The following is a 17,355-nucleotide window of genomic DNA, read 5'->3' as shown; positions in this document are numbered from 1 at the left end:
ACTGTCGATCGTTGCTCCATCTAGAGTAGGAAAAAATTGTCGAAACTTTTGCCTAAATTACTACTATTACGAGGCAATGACAACTAGTAAGGAAACCTCTTTACTTCCTGAATATTCCTTACTCTACTTATCTTTAATTTATTAGTGATTTGTTGATTTTTCTTTTGCGGGTATACATCCTTTACTTATTCTCAAATGAAATTCTAAATTATAAAGGAGGATTCTTTTCTTGGATGAGATTAAAATTTCAATTGAGAACAGACGAAACGAAACACGACATTGAATCAAAAATTTACTACAAATAAGTTATTCAATGTATATAGACAGGTATTAACAGTTATTGGTAAATGTATATTTTAACTATACAAATTAAGTAACATTGAAATTCCTAAGTAAATGGTTTTTTTTTTCCATTGGAGGAATGTTTTACAATATTATTCAATACGACTAATATTTTCAAATATATAGGAAAACTGTCACAATTCTTGATATGACTGAAAGTGACTGAGTGCTTATGAAAGTATTTGCATATGCAACAAAATCGGTTTAAAATACGGACGGGTTGTCTTTAAAACACTTCAATCGCGAATTAAGGTCTTTTTAACAACAAAAAATATAAACGAATGAGAAATAAAATAAACCATCGACTTATAAGTATTAAAGCCTGTAAAGTCATGATTGAAGTAGCAATATAAAGAAAGGAACGAATCCGAAATTTTTTCTCTGAGAAATTTTTAAAAATCCCACTTGTTTTTTAAAACCAAATTTCTATGGTTCTTTACATCAAGGAATAACTTAATAGTATTCGCTTTTTTCATGGAAATATATTTGAGATTCTGTATGATAATGCATTTTATGCAATTCGATTTTTTGACATTCCTTAATCAAATTGCTGACTCAATTACATGTGTAGGAACCTGCGGATTATCCGCAGAATTAGCTTATCCATGATTGCAACTGGGAATTAATGCACTTTTTGCACGAAGCATAAAACAAAGTACCTTTTCAATAAATGATAATTAGTCATTTTGTAGATACTTATTAAACTTCATATATTTCCGTAGATAAATGCATGTAATTCTTCTAATATATATATATATATATATATATATATATATATATATATATATATATATATATATATATATAATGTCTGAATTCCACTAAAAAAACATACATGCATATTGTTACAAATCTGTAATTTTGCTACACGGCACGAATAGTGTCATCGTCGAAAACCCGTTAAAACCGTTGTAAGATCTGCCCTGTGCGTGTTGAGCTTGGCGACTAACTTGGCAATCATTTGGCGACTTGGCTATGAATTTGACGAGTTTGGCGACTAAATGGATAATACTGGAAAGTTCGAGAACTTTCATGATCCATCCACTAAGAACGGAGATACACACAGATATGCCTTGATTGGTCTGGAAGATTCTAGTCCCGCCTCCCGGAACTATAAAAGACGGGCACTCTGAATTCATCGTGTGTGGGAAGTCGTGTGTGAGAGTAGTCGGAGTCGCCGACAAGTAAAGAAATTGAGAGGATTAGACAGCAAGCAAACTGCTGAACTAGCGATTAAATGCGCTGCGTTATTACGATTGATTGACGGTATTTGTAGCAAAAAATTTTGTAACAATATTATTTCTTCTCTGTGGTAAGATGTTTTTAGACTTTTATCAAATCTTTAAGAACAATTTCCTGATATTTAATCGCATTAAATGAACAAACTGAGTAAGAGCTTGTATTCACTGAATTTTAAAGTCGTTTTGAGTCTAATAAATTTCTGAAACTCAAATCGATTCTAATTTTCTAAGTTTCTCAAATATAAAACAATACATTGATTCTTGTTCAATTACTAATAGGATTTTAAGTTAGTGAAACATTTTTCGAATGAATTAGAACTTAAACGCAAGTTGAGAATGATGGATTTGGACCTGAAAATGAACTGTTTAATTTTCTTCAGTTGGTTATGTTATCTGATAAGTGATAGGGAATGGTAAGAATTACAGTGTTGCTCAATTCTCATCCAGATTGGCTACGGCATGTCATCAATAATTCTAATTTTACCAGTCCCAAATCTTAGTTAATTCCTATGTATTTACTTAAAAAAATATATTAAATAAAAGCATTTGCTCATTATAATATTGTACAATATGATTTATAATCATTTGTATATTTGATTTCCATTCAGATTGGTAGACTTGATTGGTAGATAGATTGATCGATGAATCAGTAAATTGTTTCTAAAATCGAAACAATCTTACCGTTAAATTGACTAACATTTTCATTGGAAGCATCCCGAGAATGTTCATGGGAAGTCTCCAAATAAGTCAGCAGATTCTCGCTTCTCTTGGGGGAGGAATGATGATGAAACTCCTTTTCTGATGACGAAATGCAACTACCACAGGAAGGATCTACGCCGGGTTCTATGATGGCTAATGACAATTCTCGTATTGCAATCGCGATTTTCTAAATCTGTCACAAAAAGATTTTTAAAAATACTAAACGTATTTTCACAAATTCTGGAAATTAATTTTGATACGATAAAATGTTTTGATTTTATCAATGTAGGTATGTAAGTGATTTTTTTTGTATTAGAAAACTTTGTAATGTAACTTCATATTGTTTACTGATTATCGACGTTAGATGTTGTCACCACGTTTAGTCATCGTGGTTACATAAAACGTGAACTCATTACGCAGCGTCCAGTAGCACGACACAGGAAACTACGTTTGTTATCTATATTTCTTAAAAATAACAAAATAGCAGATACTTTGATAATCTTTTATAATTAATAAAACACACATCTCATTGATTTACAAAATATTTATATGAAAAAATGATAAAAACAATGTGACATTTTTATCGCCTAATGGGGCCCTTTGAAGCATTGTAACGCAAAGTCTGTATCAAATATATACTTTAAATCCACTGTTTTGCTTATTTTAAAGTAAAACAAAAACATGTACTAGATATTGCGTAGAAACGTTATTAATATCTTAGCAATGTTTTCTTAAACATTCGTTTCCGTCCTCGCCAATTTCAAGGCTAGTTCGGCTTCAAATCAATTTACTATCAAGCACTGCCATCTGTTTTTGAAGAAATGTGCTGAAATATCTTTAAACAGTGTGTACTTGTGTTGCAATTGGACGTTTTTGTTGCTGTTGGTTTATGAGCATAGAAAGTGGTTTATAACAGAATTGCAACATCATCTAATAAATGGTTATACATGTTTAATAATTTCAATTTAAGTTATTCAATAGTTGCGTTTTTCAATTTTACAAAGAATCTGAATTGTTGTGAAGAATAATACAATACTAAGTACAGGGAGTGACGAATAATACAATACAATACTAAGTACTAAATATAACAAGGAACTTTTACACTTCAGAAGGCTCTAGAATGCGTTACATTAATCCAAATGAGATAAAATTTGAACTACAGATAATTCAAATGATTCACTTGACATTTATAAAACAATACAGAAATCTGCAATAGGTGGTGCTGTATAATATACATAAAAACAGTTAAATGTTTTATAATGTTAAACAAAAAAAAGTAGCATGAAAATTCTCAATCTATGCCCCTCCATTGTTCAACAATGTGCTCTAATTTCAGAACCACATTTTCCACGGCTGACCGGAGCAATTCTGCCAGAATATCAAGAAAATGGCGACTAATGCTGTCCTTCAGATCTGACACAGATATCGGCTTTTGATGATAGATATTTTCCTTCAGAAAACTCCCTAACCAAAAGTCACAGGAGGTGATATTCGGAGAACGAGGAGGTTATTTTATTAGAAAATGAAGGCTGATCAACCATGTATTTGTGAAATGCAGTCTTAGCAGTTGTTTTACATGACGATAAATGTGAGAAAGTCTGCAGTTCTGCATGAAAATGATGTCTTGAAGGTATCCGCGCTGTTAAAGCTTTTGGATTACAAAATCAATAAACATATTACGGAACCATTCTCCTGTGATGGTTGGTACAGATTTGGATTCCATTTTGCAGTAATCTCTTCAAAAAATATAGTTCCATTAGAAAGGCAGTCGTAAAACCCCACCACACTGTCACTTTTGCAGGATGCAAGGGTTGTTCCTGGATACCGTGGGGGTTTTTTTCACTGCTCAGTTGCAACAAGCATTAGCTTTTTCATTCTACAGAATGCTCCACGACACAGCAGCGATAAACACCTTTCTAGCAAGGAACTGAGCAAGGTTTTATGAACATGAGTTCCCTTCCTGCAATAAATGCGTTTGATTTTCTAGAGATAAAAATGAAAATCTGCCGAAAGATTTCTGGTGCAGTAGAATATGGCATACCCAACACACGGGAAACAACTGGGAGACTCATACTACCATGTGGTGAATGACTGCTTGCTTCAACGATAACGGTAGCCGCATTTTCGACTCCAGAGGATGGGAACAATGGAATTCTTTTACAGCTGCAAAGGAGTTATGTTTTGATAAAGCAATTTTACCAATGTCGCTCTTTCTTGCAACATAGACATGATATGCAGCGAAGTAACTAATATTCGTGTAGAATGCGCCTTTTTATCCGATGAATATTGCTAATAGGCATGTGCTGTAATGGAAATGTCTCACATTATCAATATATGCAACTTAATAACATTCGTGTTATAACATCATCTAATGGTGAATTTTGTTAATGAAATTTTATTTAATAAATATCAAACGCATTATTTGAATTATCTGTAGTTCATATTTTCTTATTTGGACAAATAGAATACATTCTAGAAACCTCTGTAGAGGGAAATTTATTGCTAACCCTCCATGTGCCCTTCAGGGAACTTCTATTGAAATTCGATACGAGATTAAGATGAGTGTTTGAGTTAAAAAAAAGATTTGAACAATAGTAGCGTGTGATAGTATGAAAAATGCACTCAATGAGTAAAACAATTTTACGAGTTATTTGAAAATAATACAATTATAAACAAGTGGTTTTGAATTCTGTTTATATACAAAGCAAAGCACCAGGAAACTTAGAAAATACTTTTAAGCATCGTTAATAATATCAATTTACATCACAATAGGGTTTTCATGCTAATTTCTCTCTGTAGAAGTTTCTTAAATAAATTCAATAAATAACTCAAACGTTTCAAAGTAGCAAAACACAACAATTTTTTTAAAGTGCTGGACTAAAATGAAAATCGTGTCTATAAATACATTCAATGTATTCCAAAAAAATATGTTTTACATAGGAAAAATGAATATTTTCTGATCTAACATTTTTGTGTATACTGATATTTTATTTTTGATATTTTTCTAGCCTGATGATTATATGTAGCTAAACAACTGTCTGTTACAAAGTAATGTGAATTTTTTTTCCTGAAAAATGAAAATAAAAAATGATCAAATTATATTTTTTTCATTTGAATTATATTTAAAAAAACTGATCAAAAGTATTGTAGGATACTCTTATTGATATATTTTTTCAATAAAAACAGAATACAGTTTTTATTGCTAAGAATACATCCAATCTTTCGAAGAAAAATCTTTTTTTTTTAATTCAAAATTTGGATTCACAAGACATAATAAATATTTCAAACGAGATTAATTTCGAAATATTTGCTTTAAAACAGGCTATGTGATTTGAAAATATATGAATTTTATTTTATTAAAATTTAGTATTTATAAGCTTTAGTTTTAATCGTAAATTTTTAAGAAGAATTTCAAATATAGACAAAATTCGGGCATCATCACAAAATAATTAAACACTGATGAAAGATGCTTTTTATTGATAAAGACATATTTTGCGAATATCAATACTTGGTTGATTATGATAGTTTTCCCCCTTCCGGACATTTTACGGGAGGATATGTGACCGAAATCAAAAAGTTAATCTGTGTTTCCTAGGAAAGCTTAAAGAGAAAGAAAGTTACAAGTTTCAGTTGTTTTTTGTTTATCGGTACATTTGAATTTTAACGGTTCCTAATTGCATCTGCTTTGCATTATAAAATCATCTGCACATGTGCGGAGTATTTATGAATTCATATGATTTGTTTTGCCACCTATCAGAAAAATCCTCATTTTGCAAAATATTAGAAAATCAGTTTTTTAATCTACATATTGTATATTATTACCGGTATTTGTTCGTTAAATAGTATGCATCATAAAGAAAACTATCTAAATTTATAAAAAGACCAATTGCTATTTTAATGTTTAGCTTATGAATCTTATTGCATCGATTTATTTTTTTCACTTGATTTTTGAAACGGTAAGTTCGACTTCATATAAAAACATATAGAAATAGTGAGGTAAAAACCAACATGAATTTGAATAACTCACAATATATATATAATATAAACATAATTTTTGTAGGAAGACACTTTGAATTTTTAACTTCGTTTTATTTCCTCCCGGAAGGCATAATTTATGTACAAACAGAAGCGACGAGCACATCAACACAGAGCGAAATGAGGAAAAGCTAATGTAAAATTTATCCCCCCAATTATGTGCAGTGAGATTTTTATAGGGATGTCCTACATGTGTGGAATTAGGTAAGGGAATTATAGGGATCTTTTAAAAGAATTTGTTTAGGTCAGCAATTTTTTATCCCTTCACTCGGAGCGTGTGAACCGCCAACCTAAGCATTTTTACAAAGCTTCTATTGAATTATTAAATAGAAAAAGTGGAATGGGGTAAGGAAATAAGAGAATATTTTAGAATGAAGATGATATGGTCTAAATTAAACTAAAAGTTAGAAAATTAATTAAGTTTAAATTAGATTTTAAAATATCATTACATATATGTATATATATATTCTAGAATAAATGAAAAGTCGGACATTTTGAAAAGAATGCCGTCGATTTGTAGTAAGATCGAACTTGTCGCGTGCATTACAAACCGACGTCTTTATAATAGGCAGCATTAGGAGAGCCCGAGCTATTCTTATTCTTCCAGATATTTTGCAATACTCACTTTTTGATTTTTCTAAGCTTAACTTATCTTTCTGAACGTATTTAAGTTGCTGCATTTATATTATAACGAGTTGCTGCATTTATATTTCTTTGCTAACAATGAAAGGTTCAATATCCTCCGAAATCAATCTAATATAGATAAAAGATTCTCGCTTAATTTTTTAGGTGTTAGATTAAAATCTGACATGTGCATATTGGCGAGTGTTGAAGATAAGAATATATTAGCAAAAATAGAATTCATGGATTTCGAAAAATTTTCTTAATATGTCGAGCTATTCAATACATTATCCAGAAGATTTTTGTTATTTTGAGACAGTCTTTTTATGACCCAAAAATAAACATTATACTAATGAGAATACAAATATCATTTGAACTTAATATGAGAATTTAAAACCATTTCGATTATATAAACTTGAAGTTAGGTATTATTTTTGAAGCAAAATTTCAGAAGATACTTCACAAATCAGAAATTCTGGATTTAAGAAATTAAAAACCCAAACAATAGCCTTTATCTCTAATAGAAAATATCAGAATTTACGGAAATGTGAGAAATCTAGAAGACTAGAAAATATGAAATTTGAATTTTTGATACCATGTTGTTAGGAGTAAGGTATTCGCCTGTTTTAACTGCTTTTACCGATTGGATTAAATTTTAAAAATATTTCTGGAAGTCATTATGCAAAAATATAGTTCTTGATTTCAAAATTTGCAAAAAATTGAAAAGACTGGAAAAAACTTGAGAAGTGTATACTGCTGTATAATGATAAATATATTTCTATTATATAAAATAACCCTTGAGTTTTTCGGCAATGTTCTGTACTCAGAAGTGCTCAAAATTATCAGATGAAAAGATAATTCTCATGAAACTTATGAGGTATCTTTTTGTGATCACGCATCCTTGACCGTGTCAGAGATAGGGTATCACCCGCTCGAAACGTGTTTTTACTGTGAGTGCAAAAGAAAAAAAATCAGACAATCTTTTGAAGTGCTTCTACATTTCTCAAGTCGTAAGTAGCAAAATCTGTCTGATGAAATTACAAATCTACTCGCTCATCTTTTTATACCCCGCTACTCTGGAAAAGTCATAGATAAAGTTTAACAGTAAACTTTTTATTTTTATTAGGGCGATTTTAACACTTCAGGGGGCAGAATTGTAATTTTTTGCTGAGATGTTAAGAAATTATACTCTTAATTATAACTGATGGCCAAACATGAGAATAAATTTAAATAAAAAAAAATTTACAGTTTACTTGTTTTTTATTAATAAACAAGTAAATGAATATTTTTATTTAGAATTTTTCCATATTTATAATTTACTTTATTTTTTTATTTTACATCTCTTTATAATAAATATAATGGATACTTGAAACACATTTTATTAAAATTCACTCCCATGTGGCGTCAGTAATATGGAGTCAAAATTCAACTAAGTTAATCAATTAATAATTAAGTTATGAAAAATATTAAAATCATAGTGAGTTATTGTAAAATTTCAAATTTTAGCATTCAGAAAAAGAAAAGTCTATTGCAAAATTCCATTTTTACAAATATGAAACAAGACGAATTAAATAAAAGTGCATAAAATACGCAAAGTATTGTGATGATAGTAAGATCTAATTAATTAATGTTAACAATAATATTTTTTAATTTAATAATAATTAATTAATTTTAACGATAATATAATTTTATTTACTTTTACTTTGAATTTTAGTCCTTATGGAATTTATGCTAGTTTCCTGATGTTTTACTCTGTACATAGTTGCAATAAATGATACAATAAAATATATTTTTGGTATGTCGTAGCAAAAATTATATGAACGGTGGAATATTTTGTAAATATAACAATTATAATCAAAGGCAACTTATCAAAGTTTAAGCATTTGTGTATTATTCGACAAATATTGCAACAACAACAGATTCTCAGTATTTAACTTTTCCTTAAAGTACTTTTAGTGCCAAAATATCCGGAATTTCATCGAAAATTAAATATAGGCAATAACTCAGTATCGTGGTTAGAGTATTTAAACTTGTATGTTTAACTAGGAAATAAATTTTATATATGCCATTCTTCAAATCCTTTGAATTTCAGCTGAAGAATTCGCCGTTGATATCTTGATTACGTGAAATAAATTCATAATGCATAACACTTCTAATAAAAGCAAGAAAAACAAATGTCCTTGATGTATGACCGGTTCATGCTGGTTTTTTTAACTCGAAAAAAGGGTTTTCCCACCTACTTTCTGCCTTGAGATTAGTTGATGCTTGGAATGTTTTTACTGGTATTTATTGATTCTGAAGCAAAATTCCTGAAATATGTTATTACTTAAAATCTCAAAGTTCATTTCGGAAATAAACAAGCTAACTCGGTAAATAAAATATGAAATTCTAAAATGTATTTTCCCAAAATAATCGATACTAACCGAGAAGAATTATGCAATATTTTATGCACACTTGAGGTCATAGATGTGTAAAATTGTGTAGATGTGTTTTAATACGCGCATTGATCAGTAGTTTGGTTGATATATCGACATTTTCTGGCACAATTTTGTTTTATACAGAATAAAAAAAATTAGTTTTTCGTTCAAGTAAAATTATTCGAAAATTACAAAAATTGTCGAATAATTGCTTCTATTCCCATCAGGTTCTTCGAAGTATGTTTTATTATTTACTGGCTGATATACCCATTGTTGCTTGATATTAAATTATTTTTATCTTTTATTAATTAAAAAATCATTTAATTAATCATCATGAAACTTTCATTAAATACTTACCTTATGTTTCAGTATCTGTAAAATTTAAAATATAAATAAAGTTATAATTAGCACATTTAAACAGATGTTGACAGCTACATTCTGCAAGCATTAAAGGCAAAAACATATTTAATATTAGCATTCGACGACATGTAAGGAAACAGATTTTTTTAAAATGCGTGTAATATTTTTAATCTAAAAATATTCTTAAAAAATATTTTAATAAATAATATGCTCTTATTATTTGCAACTTCACTTTTAATCATAATGAGAAAATCATTTTTATTATTCTATTTTTAAATCCATAGGTTTCTCGGAAACTTACAGGCAACACTGTTTTTTGAATACCATAAAAAACTAATTCTTTCCTTAAATTATTAATAATTTTAGGAAATGATGCCGAATACAGTTAAAAAATTGAGAACGGCAAATCTCAGGCAAATATGACTTAAAATTTATGATATAATTCTGTAGTGTAGGAACAATAAAGATAAATTCTTTTCTATGTGCGGTAATATAGATTTTAGTTAATAAAAAATATTAATTAGATCAATTGTCATGAAACCTGTATTAAAATATTTATGCTTCATAATATTTGGGAGCAAAATTTGGATAAAATCCATTCAAAAGTCTGGATCATCACAAAGTATAAACTATTTGTTTATTTTTCAGGGAATTTTTAAAAATTACTCTTTTTTTTACTTTGAATAAAAGATGTTTGCTCGTATTTTTGAAAATTGAATGTTGTAGGTTGGAAAGAAAAGTTAAAATTCTTGATTTATACATATTGGATTTCCAAAATAAAAGTTTAGATAATATATTTCTCTTATATCCATAAAGTAATATAAAAACATTAAAAGACAATAGCAGACTTAAGCGATTTAGACTGGATGACAGCAGATTTCTTTTCTTTATTTTCCAATCCTTTAAGTGGCTAAATTTGATTTGAAGCCTGAAATCTCCTCCACTATTTCTTTCCTTAAAATTCAGCAAAATTGTTTTACGTTATGATGAACCTATGCAAAATTCGCATAAAAAGCAAATAAGAATAGAATTCATGTGATTGAAAATTTTCTCATATTAGTTGTATCGCCTACAAAATTAAAAAAAAAAAAAATCGACTTTATCGTTTAGTCGTTGATAACCGCATAACTCTTGAACAAGAATACCTCCTGTTGAACTCTTATTTCCGAAGTATGCTTTTAATATTTAAGTCGTTCCGTTGACGAAATTTTGTCTTTTTTATAGAATCATTATCGTCTCGCTTAGTATTACTTAGGAAAAGTATTAATAATGACGGTGACTCAGTCACTGAATTTAAAAAAAGAATTAGTTTAATAATGTTTGTCCCTGGCGCTTTAAACGACGACATGAGAGCTATTTTGGATCAAATCATGAAGGTGATATCGGAGCTTTTGAGATCACCTACTGATTCCAAAAGAGTCACAACGTGATTCGGGGGTTTGATGAATGGAGCAAGCAGTGTTATGTAACCCCCTAGTATTTAATAATTACACTCCCCGTCTGTTTTAAGTGGATGTAAACCATTGCAGAAAAAGTTTACATTGACTTGATAGCAGAGTGTCGGTTTTAGTGGCTTAAGGACAACATGCTCGAGATTGAGCATGTTGGTGGATTTGCCATATGCTAAATCCACCAAAAGCCTTAGGAGAAGTTTGCAGCTTAGTTCACGTGTTGTTCTCTTCCTCTGAGTAAGATTCAAAATTATAATGCCCTTCCCGGATTCGTCCTCATGAGCATAACAACAAAAGTAGTTTTCTGAAAACTAAGAATATCTCGAGTGCACAACCTTAATATTTGTATAACATCAGTATGCTTTTTGGGGCCATGAGGTCTTGTCAGCCGCATACGAGATCTCGAGTCAAAGGATTAAAGATTCGAGACCAGATATTACCCATGATTCATCGAGGTCCAGCGAACTTCAATCAATCATTGGAAATCAAATACCATGATTCAGGTGTGGTGTGCATTTTTGTAGTCAGATGTCATTCTCTTTATCTCGTCTCGATTGAATATTGCGAAGTCTACGCTTAATAGTCACAGCGTATCTTCAAAGGGGGGTCTATTCTATTTGTGTAAGACGTTCCTTAATATTGTTATGACACCATCACGATATTGTACATCATTTAGAATGTTGAACAATGCGATAGAGAATCGTGCAGTAGCTTGTTCTAATAGAGAACCAATAAGAATTGCGTGTTAATCTTCAAAGTAGTATTTTGTACTTTCTTCATAAGAAATGGAAGTTATGTGTATATTGTCGGCGTACTAGTAGTAAAAATCTTCGTAATTTGAGTAGAAAAATACTATATAATTAAAAGCCGAATTGAATCCTGCCGAAAATTTTGAGTTTATTTCAATTATGGATTTCCATTAAAATAAAAATCTTTCCACCAAATCGTGAATATAACGACTCAAGATAAATTACACTACTTTCACTACAGTTCCCTGGTTAAAAGAATATTGGAAATCAGCCAAGTTAGTAAATATTATAGAACTTTGAGAAATTATGATTACTCTTCTTTTCAGCAATCTCTTCTTTTCGCGAAGAAATAAAATGGGATTTTTAATGACGGAAGGATGTTGAACTTTCTGATAAGATATAATTTCTTTACTTGTTGAATAAAGATCTAGATAAAAAAGTGCTTTTCACGGCTGCCTGTCTCTCAGAAGTTCACTGAAAGAAGGAAAAAAAAAGTGTAATATGTAGGTAAATAAAGTTCAAATTCAGGAAAACTTGCTTAGTAAAACATTCCAGAGGATTTTGAATGGAAAATTAATTTTTTTATGCATCCTTAAATCAAGCTCAAGAAATTAAAGAAACAAAAAAATGTTATTGTATAACGAGAATTTTTTCCTTTATATTACATAGATCAGCACGTGACTCGATTGAAACGATGACAAGCGTGATTATTTCGATTAAGTTATATATATATATATATATATATATATATATATATATATATATATATATATATATATATAAAGTAATTTTTTTAATGTACACAACAGGGCAGATTATCGATTTTCGGACTGTTGATTAATGCGGATACTCGTTATGCAATCAAAATGTTCTCAAATTTGCAATCTTCGGATTTTTGAAATATAGACATATCTTTTTCAAATTTTGTTTTAGAGCATAGGCAATTTTAGAACATTCCCAGGTTATTTATGTGACTGATTTTATAACAGTAATAAACATTCCTAAATATTAATAGCTCAAATGTTGTGCTGACAGTGAAATCTAACTTATTTGCATAAAATAAAAATACATGTGAAGTTTTAGGTCAAAAAATGTTCCGCCTTGTTAAAAGTTTTTTAAATAATTCATTGAAAACAGGACAGCTTTCTTAAGATTCTTTATATTCTAGGAAATATTCTCGTCTCTTAGCATTCAACTCCAGTTCCGTTTGATATGCATACATCGGGTTTTAATCTAGTTAGTAAATATTGGGTATTAGGATATATTGCAATAAGATTATACCATTGTCTTCATTACAATGTATTTGCTTCTTAGATCGAATTTTCAACTGATGAAAAGTGTACATGCAGTGTATCCCATAACTTAATCCACCCCACGACAACCAAGCTAAACTTGACAAATATCTTTTATACTAATGAGAATTCTGCATTGCGATTAGTTTTGTGAGATGTTATACTGAAATATAAATTAGCTTCTAAATGATTTTTAAAATTATGCCTTTTTATGACTGATGAAATTATTTGAAAATATGTGCGTACGCAGTTTTATATATGTTGCGTCTATCTCCTGAACTTTTCAAATAAAGGAATTTTTATTCTTTGATAATTTTTCTGGTTTTTGAAATCTAGTGACTTTTGTAGATCCCTAGGTGTTTATTTATAATATTGTTGATTTAAACAGTTGATTCTTATTGGAGAATTTTTTCACAATATTGTATTAACATTTCTTCCAACTTTTTTTTTCTTTTCTGGAAGGCAGTCATGTATTTTGCAACTAAAATAAGATGATCACACTGTGGAAGATTAATCTTTTTGAAATTTGCTTTAACACTAAACATAGATCACTCAAAAGACCTTTTTATAAATTGCAATTTCTAACTATCAGAAAAGTGACGATAGGTTTAGAGTACATTTAATTTAAAAAAATCTTAAGATTAAAATAGTTTTCGTGAGACCAAAGAGAGAGAGAGAGAAAAAAGAGCTACGGAAATTTAGTCTTCTGTAATTTCTATTATCGACAAGATCGTTCATTATTTTTGGTTCGCCTCAAGACTGGAGATTTAACATGCACCATGCTCGCTTATACGGCGGATTCTAGTTTTTATCTGGCGTTCTTTTTTCTTGAAGCCGACAAACCTCCGTGACCTACAGAGAAAATGAAATCACTTTCATTGTTATATCAATATTTTTCATTGAATAAGCCTTCTAATTGTTATAATTTGCCAACAATTTTCGTACTTAATGCTGAAATTTAGTTTCATTGAGCTCTTTTTATAACTCGAAGACCTTTGAAACATCTGTTGCATAATTCATTGGTGAAATGATCACTTGCAGCTTTCAACATATTTTTAATTTGAGTTGTCTCCTTGAATTTCCAGGAATATTTGCAGCCCATATATAATAGAAATTAAGGATTTTTTTTTTTTTTTTTTTTTGCTTTGATTTGCTAAGTCTGGTCTCTTAAGATATGTAATGAAATAGCTTTAAAATATTTATTTTTTTCATGCACATATTTCCGTTAACAATTTTAATTTAATACCGTAGAGAATTTTTCACCCTGTGATAATTCTGGGTAGTTGCGGTTAGTTTTCAAAATTTTTCAAATGGGGTCTAATTCATTACTCTTAGTTCCTCTATCAAATTACCGTGAATTTTTAAAATCGCTCTTTCCTATTAACGTATGTATATCTCCAAGCATCAATTTCCCGAGTTCGAGCATTTAACTCGCAAATAAACAGCGTACTATTTATAAGGTAGTTATATTTCATTTCCTCGACTAAACTGAATACATTTCATTGTTTATTTACATATTTTTTGTTTTAACTAAGGTCGATACGTATTCCCACACATCTAAACAATTTTTGGCTCAAATATACTATCAATTTGCCAAATTCTGAAGTCAAAGTCTCGCCATTTTGAATTTTTTCCCAAATAGTTTTTCGAGGTAAGGCAAGGATTTTGCAATTAATAGCTATAATTTAATAAAATTTTAAATTATCTTTTTATATATGACTATAAAAGTTGTAAAGGACTTTTTACGGATTTTTAGATAACTTTAGAACTTTTTACTGATTTTTAAAAAGTAATAAAAAAATTCTTTTCCCCTGTTTGATTTCACTTAACATTTATATTAATCTTGGCATTTTCAAAATATTTTTAAAGAAATTGACTGAAATGTATTCTTTAAATTAAATTGGGCGTGAGCAAGCTAATGAAAATGAAAAGAAACGTACATTTACTCCACATCGTTGTAAATATCTTAATATTGCAAGCGTTTCGAATACATTTCTAGCGTGGAAGGTTACTATCTGTTTGCAGATCATAAATTTACGGGTGGGATTTTTTTTTTACTGAGAATATATTACCTAGACTTGGAATAAAAGGAGCTTGCGAGATGGTGCAATAAATCCATCATTTCATTCTATCGAAAGATTTTTACTTAAGGCAAAGTTCAAATTCCATTTTGGCAGAAGATACTTCCATGTTTGGAGTAATCATATATTAACGGCGGAAATATCAATTAAGATATCGTAGAACTCCGGCGGGAATAGTGAGTTATACATCTTACAGCTGCTCAAAGTGATAGATTTAGTGTACGTAGATTATGATGGCAGGTCACTACATGAATCTGCAGCGTATAGTCCAGAAAAAGTCACGGGTCGAAACAAATTAATGTGCAAATTAAGAATGATTTCCTGAAGTCCAAAATGAAAGTTTCTCTTTTAAGCTTCTAAATACGGTATTTATGAATCACTTTATCTGAATGACGTTACTTATTATCATCATGATATATTTTTCTGCTATATTTTTAGCATAATATTAGAATGCTGTTTTAATATTTCTTTCCTTATTTTTCTAAATTTAGACGATTATACAAAAAGAAAAAAAGACATCAAGAATGCTTACATGGACCTTCCATCATTATTAAACATTTAATAAAAAGCTCAAATTCTGTTGATGAATTAAAAATATAAGTAGCAAATGTTATTTATATTGACGTTTGTTATTTGTATTTTGAAAACAAATATAAAAATAAATGTTATGTGATACAGCATGTTATAATTCATCAAAACTGAGCATACAAGGAGGGTATAATATTTTCATCTTACAAAATTTAAATATTTAAAAATTTTAATTAAATTTCTATGACTAAAATTGTTACAAAATTTCAGAGAATGGAAAAAAAAATCCATTTTTCTTTTTTCATTTAGGAAGAATTTTCCAACAAATATTTATGTTGATTAGAAAGAGTTATTAGTGCAGTTCAAATGAAATGCCTATCCAATTTTATTGTAGAACAGCTGTATTCTACAGATATTTATTAAGCCGTTACCATGTTTAACAGGTAACATGATTTAGCATTTAATTACTAAACACATATTACGTGAATTTTGTCTCATATTGGTCAATGTGAAAAACTGACTATTGGTAAATTTCAATACTTCCGTGTAAGTAGCATACATGCCGTATTAATTGAATTCTTCGTCACTTTTATGCGTCATTTATTCTCCCACTTCCGGAAGTGCACACCACATTTATTTGATATTTTAAGATTTTCTATTTTTCTTTTTACAGTGCCCTGACCTTAACAATGATTTTCAAAACGGTGTTTTCTATATTTAGCACAGAAATATAAGGAATATGATTAGAACAATAAAAATTAGCAATCAGGCGCCAGGTTTTTGCTTATTATGCGAAAACATTTTGTTCTGTCAGAACATCAAACTTCAGAAAAGAAAGGATTTTCAAGAAGCAAAACGTTGTTTATTTGTGCTTGTAAGTTGTGTAAACAAACCAGTTTCTTTGTGTTTCAAAAGAATTGTATGGGAGATAGAGAAAAATAAAAAGCAATAAGAAGACCAAAGTTGACCAGTCAGAACTGGTCAAAACTAGTTTGTTTGATATTCGGCAATTTGATGTTTAACATTTCAAGGATTTTGAATAAATTTATTCCGTTAATAGCCTGGTAGATTCTAAACAATAATTACGATTTTCATAAAACTAGATTAACAAATTCGAAAAAATATGAGTACGGCTTAGTCGAAAAGTGAATTTTTTCAAATCAGTCTATGATTTAATTAAAAACGCCCATCAGCCTTCTTAAGATCTTTATCATAAAAAATAATGCTCGATTATTTGTAAATAACAACCAGAAGTCATGATTGTAATAAAATTGAATTTAATTGGATGAAACCTCCATTCAAGTTTTATCTGAATTTACATATCATTCGTTGGTCTTAAGAAAGTTTCCCATCTCCGCAAACCAAGGGTATTGAAATTTTTATTTTTTAATTTAACTCTTTGATTTTCAGATCAAAAGAATCCTAACCAAATTTTCAATCTTTCTTATCAAGAACATGGAAATTGCATTTTTTTTAAAAATTATTTATTTCATTTTCTGTGTGAGTGTAGACTACTATAAACAACGTTTCTATTTAAAC

Source organism: Argiope bruennichi, chromosome X1 (assembly GCF_947563725.1).
Source record: "Argiope bruennichi chromosome X1, qqArgBrue1.1, whole genome shotgun sequence".
Taxonomy (NCBI): Eukaryota; Metazoa; Arthropoda; class Arachnida; order Araneae; family Araneidae; genus Argiope; species Argiope bruennichi.
This window is presented reverse-complemented; position numbering follows the sequence as displayed.